At 49.5% G+C, this 8,214-nt stretch overlaps 1 protein-coding gene across 1 annotated transcript in view; it reads right to left on the minus strand.

The window, feature by feature from the left end:
- LOC116806979 (ubiquitin-conjugating enzyme E2 R2) overlaps positions 1 to 8,214 on the minus strand; it is a 165,184-nt gene that overhangs the window by 53,830 nt on the left and 103,140 nt on the right. The window lies entirely within an intron of this gene.

Here is an 8,214-nt window from a genome sequence, read left to right on the forward strand (position 1 = left end):
GTTGAAGAAATTGCAGAAGCTTTAGTGAAGCAGGTTGAGGATGATAATTTGAGGCAGGTTTTATGCAAGACTTTAGCAAGAGATAACACAAATGATGATTTCAGAAAGATCATAAATGCTCTGCTGGATGACCCATCGTTGACAGACATGATCGAAGTGTGTTCTAAGACAGGTACTCTAGACCACAAAATGTCTGTTCTGGCAGCTGCTTTGCAGACAGGCCTGGCACCCTCAGGGGGTGGCCAACGTAAAAAAGGGAAGAAAAAGGGCAAACAGAAAGAGGGAACACAGACGAAAAAAGAAACAAACACTAATTTCTTGTGCTCAAGGTGTGCAAAGCCAGGTCATTTTGCAAGTAAATGCAATCTACCTACCATGCCAATGGCCAATGTTTGGCAAGTTTGGGAAATGGGGGAATGAGTGCACAGGGGAACTGCACTCTGGCACAAGTGATTCCTCGGGGCATGGCACCAGCACAGGTTTGCTCAGCTGACTCAGGGCAAGCACCCACGGCTCTGCCAGGGTGGATGTTCACACTGCAACAGCAGTCATATTAGATTCTTGTCGTGTACATAAGGTTCCTCTGGATGCATTTGGGCTTTTAGGTCAAAGACTGAGTGCATTGCTTATAGGACGATCTAGCACTACCCTTCTGGGAATCTTTGTGCACCCAGGTGTCATTGACTCTGACTTTATGGGCCAAATTTGTGCCATGGTTTCCATGCCCACACCCCCGTCACTATTCCAGCAGGGACTCACATTGCTCAATTTGTGCCTTTCCATTCATGTGTTCCCAGGGCTGGCCAGCAGACTCGTGGAGATGGTGGTTTCGGATCCACAGGACTGCCACAAGTCTTCTGGACTGCAGACATTTATGCTCAGGGACTGCAAATGACATGTACCATGATTCTACCAGGTGCCAGCCCACCTCAAATTCATCTGCAAGGTTTGATTGACACCAGAGACGATGTGACAGTCATCTCCTCCTCTGCGTGGCCCCCTGTGTGGCCTTCGTATTCTATGGGTCCCACCATCAAAGGATTGGGGGGTACAACACAGATCTTTATAAGCCAACAGGCTGTGTTGAGCAAAAACACAGATGGGCAGACAGCGATGGTTTGGCTCTATGTCACTGCAGCTCCGATTAATCTCTGGGGACAGGATGTGTTGGCAGCCTGGGGGGTATGGATTGGGATGGATTTTTAATAGGTGTCACTGCGCTGAAGGGTGCAAAATATCCTACACTGCCTCTATGGTGGCTAGTGACCAGACCCATTTGGGAGAACCAGTGGCCCCTACCAAACAATAAATTGGTCACCCTTTGTGACTTAGTTCAGAAACAGCTTCGGCAGGGGCACATTGAGCCTTCTACCAGTCCCTGGAACACTCCTGGTTTTGTGATGAAGAAAAAATCAGGGAAGTGGAGGCTGTTACAGGACCTCAAGAAAGTTAATGCAGTCATGGAAAGTATGGGGGCATTGCAGCCTGGTATGCCCTCACCCACCATGCTCCCTGCGGGATGGGAAATATTGATCATTGATTTGAAAGATTGTTTTTTTACGATTCCTTTACATCCTGATGACAAACCAAAGTTTGCTTTTACCATACCTGCAAGTAACAATAATGAACCCATACAGAGATATCAATGGAGAGTTTTGCCGCAGGGCTGCAAGAACAGCCTGATTATTTGTCAATGGTATGTGGCTCAGGCCTCGTCCAGAGTCCGCGAGCAGTTTTCTGACATGTATTGCTATCACTACATGGATGACATCCTGGTGGCAGCATCCACTCAGGATGAATTGCTGAGGGTACAGCCTCAGCTGTTTGCTGCCTTGCATTCTTATGGACTGCAAGTGGCTCTGGAAAAGGTCCAACGCCATCCTCCTTGGAAATATTTGGGGGTCAAGATTCTTGATCGAACTATTCAACATCAAGAGGTGCAATTCACAGATTCTATTGCTACCCTGAATGACGCCCAGAAATTGCTAGGGATCGTCAGTTGGTTATGTCCTTATCTGGGACTGGCCACGACATGAATGTCCCCACTGTTCAACCTTTTAAAGGGGGACCCTGATCTGAATTCACCTCGGAAATTGACTCCTGAGGCGCGACAAGTGCTGGAGGAGGTCCAACAGGCACTTTCTGATTGCCAGGTCTATCAAGTAGATCCTTCCATTGATATAACTGTCTTTATTACCTATCCAGACAACCATCCTACAGGTGTCATTGGCCAATGGGGTGAAAAATGGCTTGATCCCTTGCACATTTTGAAATGGGTCTTCTTGCCCCATCAACCTAAAAAGACAGCATCCCTGTTGTTTGACTTGATTGTTCATTTGATAATCAAATGCCATCAGCAGTGTTTGCAATTGATGGCAACTGATCCCATGAAAATTATTCTTCCAGTGGAGCAGGACACCTTTGAATGGAGCTTCATTAACAGTGCTCCTTTGCAAAGTGCGCTACAAAACTTTTCAGGGCAAATTGTTTATCATCTGCCCAGTCATAAGTTATTGCAGCTGGCAAAAATGACCAATCTGTCCTTGTGGCCAAAAAATAGTCGAGTGCCAGTATGGGCACTCACCGTCTTCACTGACGGCTCAGGAAAAATGGGGAAAGCCATTGTCACTTGGAAGGATGAATCTAGATGGCAAGTGCTGGAAGACCATGAGTCCGGCTCAGCCCAATTGGTTGAGTTAAAGGCTGTTGCTATGGCATTCCAGAGATTTTCTCAGGTGCCTCTGAACTTGGTCACTGACTCTGCCTATGTCGCAGACATAGCCAAGCATTTGGATTGCTCACTTCTGAAAGAGGTCGGTAATGCAGCTTTGTTTCAGTTACTGAAAGCCTCGTGGTGTGCAATTCAAACCCGGCTTCATTCGTATTATATCCTGCACATTCGGAGTCACACCACTTTACCAAGTTTCATAACAGAAGATAATGCCAGGGCTGACAGGCTAGCTAACCCTGTGTGGGTAGCGCCTCAGCCTGACAAGATTGCACAAGACAGAGTGTGTGGTACTGGGATTTTGAAGTTTATGTTTAAGAAATTGTTTAAAATAATTCTAATGGTTTGTTCCTATTCACCCCTGTTCAGTTTTCCTAATAGTCTCTCCCCAAAGTTATTTTCCACCTGTTTTCCTGCCTTTCCCCATGTCAGTTCCAGTGTATACCTCTGTTATTTCCAGATCCTTCCCTGTCCGTCTTCCAAATCCTGCCCCTGCAGCTTGTCTGTCATTATTTGCTACACCCATTTATCTAGAAGCTTCGCTGTCAGTCATATTTCCTTTCTTTCATTGGTATATTAAGTATGCACTCTCCCCTTCCCTATTGGTTTTATGTTTACATATATCCACCCCATACTCCTCCTATCTAGTCCTTGATTTTTTGTTAGGCTGCCCCCCCCCCCCCGGGGACAGCCCCCCCTTAAAAGCTGCTGTTTTTCTCTACTTTGCGCCCGTTGCCTCTGCCTTTACTTCAAGTTGTTACACTGTGCCACCTGTGTCGCTGCTCCCTGCACAGGGAGAAATAAAGGCTGCTCAGAGACGCAAGCAAGGGCCCTTCCCTTTTCCTTTGCCTTGATCCTTTGACCTGGGTCCACTCTTATTGGCTGTTTCTGCCTGTGGCTGAGGCGGAGAGCAGCCGCTTGTGACGCGCGCTTAGGGGAGAGCGGGTCGGAGCTTGCCAGCAGCCTGCGCAACCCCCTTCTCTTATGACCAAGGCATGGTATCAGCTTGGTGCCCACCGCATGGGGCTCCTTGAGGCAAGCACCCGTGGGAGAGACTGTCTCCAGGACATGTGGACGTCTCTGTGCAGTGAAGTCCGTGGACCGTCAAACACTGCTGGTGAGACCGCGCACTTTGTGGTTGCCATGGCTCCCACCGGACGGGAAGGAAAACCCTGTGGAGTTGTGTTTTTTATGTTTTATTACATTTGTATTATGTATAGGTTTGTTCCATGTACCCCCGGTTCTGTAACGGTTTCTCCCCGGGTTTTCCCGCCTTTCCCCCGCGTGTCCGTTATCCCCAAAAATGCTAAGTCATCCCCCTGTTTACCCCAGATGCCTGTCTGTCACTCGGTGTCCCTTCCCATCCACCTAGAATCTTCCATCCGGGATGCCGGGTGATTGGTAAAGGACCTGGGACCCTTCCCCTGTCTATCTTTCATTGGATGTACCCCCGTATCCCACTACCCTCGAACCCCCCGCGGTTTTACCCCATTGGCTGCTCGGTTTTCCCCCATTCCGTATTTATTTCGTTTGCGCGGTTCTTTTCGCGCTTTCTTCTGGCTGGCTCCAGCGCGTTCCGCCCCACCCGCACCTTTCCGGCAAACACCGGCGCAGCACACCTGGTCCCCTTCGAGTTATTGTATTCCCCGTTGGATTACAATAAACGGAGTTCGCCCCCAGAGAAAGACTCTCCTCGTAATTCACCGTGGGGTCGCTGACTGCTCTCTGGAACTCCGATAGCGCTTCCCAAAGCCTGCGAGGGTCCAGCGGGAAGCGCTAGAAACCTGCCCGCACCTCTCCCCAGAGCTAGCCAGGGCTGAGGAAGGGCGTCGGGGAGAGGAGCACCGGCAAAACCCCCTCCAGTGCCGTGCATTCTGGATGCGAGGGGAACCTTCCCCTGGATTGAGGACATTCTCCGAGGCTTTTCATTCCCAGGAATTTCCGGTCTCGTGAGTATCCCGGTGGTTGGGACTGACCCAGCTGGGGTACTCCGGGCTCTGGGTGGGGGTGGGTCCCGTGGATAAGGGGAGATGCAGCACGCAGCATAAACCCCCCCCCCCACCCGCCGGCGATCCTCGGGTCCTTTTTCTTTAGTTTTTCATTTTACCTCGGAGAATGGGTGGAAAAGAACCTAGCAGGCAGCCTCAGTCACAATGGCTGGGAGACTGTCTACTAGGGAGAGAGAAGTTTATACCCAAGTTGGGGATTCCCTGGTGGGAGAGGGTTTTTGTTTGTCAAACGGAAAAGTTAAGAGATTTGTTAAGTGCATTTTCTTTCATTTTCCAAATACTACCCCCGATGAGGTAAAAACACTAAAATTTTGGGATAAGATCACAATTGAACTTGGAGAAGATGCAATGATGGATTGTGGATCAGGAGGTGATTTTTATCCTCTTTTCATAAGATTGAAAACTATGACATTAGAAATGGAAAAGAAAGTGAGAGAAAATTCAAATAAATCTTCCCCAGTTCCTCCTGAAACCCCTGCTCCGGGGTCCCCCTTGTTCCTGACCCCCAGCTTTCCAAACTGGGTGAGTTGGGGGGAGCACACCACCTAACGCAGGTGCAGGGCAGCCCCCACATTGTGGAATGTCTCCCTGGCTCCCCACATCTCTCCCGGCACCCCTCTGGCTCTGGCAGGACTGATCACCTTGTCAGAGCTCCTTCCCTAGACCCTAACACCTCACCCCCTTTGCCTCAAGAAAAACCCGTAGGTTGTCCCCCAGACAGTGTTTATTCCTCCCCTTGCCCAGAGTCACAAAATGGTGGACACCATGTGGCATGGTCCCCATCTTGTGGTTCTTCTTCTTCCCATAATCCCTTTCTCCCTTGCTCCCTCCCCCTGTCCCAAGACCCTCCATGGTGTTCTGGCTCCTCGTCTTCCCATCCTCAAATTACCCTGTCTCTGCCCCCTGTACCTCCCTCTGCTATACCCCCTGGCCAAACCACTGCCCCTCTCAATGCTTCTGTTTCCTGCCTTGGCTCTGCCCCTCACCCTGTGGGACCATCCCTCTCACCTCCGGTTTCCCACACTCCTCCTTCTGGTTCCCACGGTACCATGGGAAAAAGGAGGGACAAGGTAGAGGACCAGATGTTGGACAGTGGCAACACAGTCATCTTCACAGCACCTATTTCTTACAGTGCTAGGGGAAGGAGACCAAGATGGGCACCTTTCCCCTACAGCAACATCAAAGAATTATTCAAAACCCAGAAAGAGGTTGGCCGGTCAAGTGAATATTTTAAAGGTTTTCTAAGGACCACCCTTTTGGCAAATGTTCTAGCTCCCAGGGACCTGAAAGAAATATTTTCCAGCCTATGTGGTCCACCAGAATATAGGCTGTGGATAAAAGCCTGGCGGGAATGGCTTGCCAACCTCCTTCCAACTTTATGGGAAATTGAAAAAATGGCAAATGACGAAGATGGTAAACCCCACAGTATAGGACATCTAATGGGAGAGGGTGAGTGGGAGCAATCCACAACCTAGGCCAAGAAAATTCCCTAAGACAGTCTTAGAGGTAATTAAGGTGAAAGCAGAAAAGGCCTTTAACCTCCTACCCACTAAAGATCCTTTGCCCAGTCTTGTCTCCTTAAAGCAGAGACACAATGAAGTGTTCCTAGATTTTGTAGATAGGGTCAGAGAAGTCGTGGGAAGGAGGATTCCTAGATCAGAAGCCCAAGATGATATCATCATAGACATAGTAACTGAAGGTGCAAATGAGGACTGCAGGACAGTCATCCTCAGCCTTCCTTCATCGCCACCACCATCTCTGGACTTAATTATGGAAGAGTGTACCAGGAAAGCGAGACTTCCTCGAAGAGAAGCACCAAAGAAAGCTACCATCAGAGAGCGGGTGACAGCAGTGGCAGATGCTCAGCTACCTCCCATCTCACTGCAAGCATTGAGACAATATCCCTGCTTCCACTGCAAGCAGAAGGGACATTTTATAAGGGACTGCCCCTATCTGGGGAAAGCCCCCCCCAGTTCCACCAAGAAGGGGAGGGGGAAGGGAGCATGGGGGGAATGACCAGCAAAAAAACTAGCACATGAGCGCGATGCTGCCCCACGTGAGGACATAAATGGGGCAGGGTGCGGGGAGGATGGTTGCCAACAACATCATGTTAATAGCCCCTTTGGTTTGTTTTCTACCCAGGACACCTTACCCAATCTGTGATATTTACCGACTTGGACTGGAAAGAGCTTTACATGGACCCAGAGCTGGACACCAAGCTCTGCGAACAGGTCCAATCTCTCTACCAGCGGGGATTTGAGTACCTTGTCGTAGGGGACACAAAGCATACACCCTGTGAGATCGAGATTGCGCCGGGAGTCCTACTACCTATCCCAGAGCATCTCGTTCTCATGGCACACTGTGTCCATTCCCCTCTTCCTGCCAAAGGGTCAGGTCATCGCTCAGGCCATTCCATTGCCATGGCTTTTATGGGACAACCTGGACCTGTCCGCTTACTACACTGAAGTGGTGGGAGAGGAGAAGCCCCTTATATGGTGCGGCCTTAAGAGTGAGGGGTACAATATCCAACTTCAAGGGATGATGGACACCAGGGCAGACATAACAGTCATTCCACCGCACAAATGGCCATCACAATGGGAACTGCAGGACGTGGACTGCAAGGTCTTAGGTGTAGGGGGCACACAATTCACAAAACAATCCAGGAGCATTGTGCAAATTATGGGGCCTGATGGGCAAGTGGCAAATGTATACCCATTCGTATTATATACCGAGTTTACCCTATGGGGGAGAGACGGCATGTCTCAATGGGGGGGGCAAATTAGAACTACCGGCCTCTCAGGGTTTTTAAGAGTGGCCACTGAGAAAGTGTCCCACTCAGAAGTTAAATTGTCTGAGACACCAGTCTGGGTCGATCAGTGGCCGCTCAGTAAACAGAAATTAAAAGCGCTCAATCAACTCGAGGAGGAGCAGTTGGCCAAAGGACACATCGTAGAGACCAACAGCCCCTGGAACTCCCCGGTGATCGTTATCAAAAAGCCGGGGAGGGACAAGTGGTGGCTCCTTCATGACTTGAGGAAAATTAATAATGTAATCAGGGACATGGGGTCTCTCCAGCCTGGTATGCTATCCCCATTGATGCTCCCTCAAAATTGGGAATTGGCAGTCACTGACATCAAGGATTTCTTTTTCCTAATTCCCCTAGACCCAGCCGATGTGCCACGTTTTGCCTTGTCGGTTCCTTCCATCAACTGAGAAGCCCCAATGCAATGGTACCATTGGTGTGTTCTTCCCAAAGGAATTAAGAACTCGCCGACCATCTGCCAATGGTACATCACTAGAGTCTTGTCCCCAGTGCATGCCAAAGCAGGGGAGTGCATCATCTATCATTATATGGATGATGTATTCATATGCGCCCCTGATGACAACACACTCACACAAATTCTTGATGATACTATTATTGCTTTGTTGGCGACAGGATTTGAGTTAAATAATGAAAAAGTGCAGACGCTGCCGCCC

The sequence above is a fragment of the Taeniopygia guttata genome, chromosome W (genome assembly GCF_048771995.1).
Source record: "Taeniopygia guttata chromosome W, bTaeGut7.mat, whole genome shotgun sequence".
NCBI classification, from domain to species: Eukaryota; Metazoa; Chordata; class Aves; order Passeriformes; family Estrildidae; genus Taeniopygia; species Taeniopygia guttata.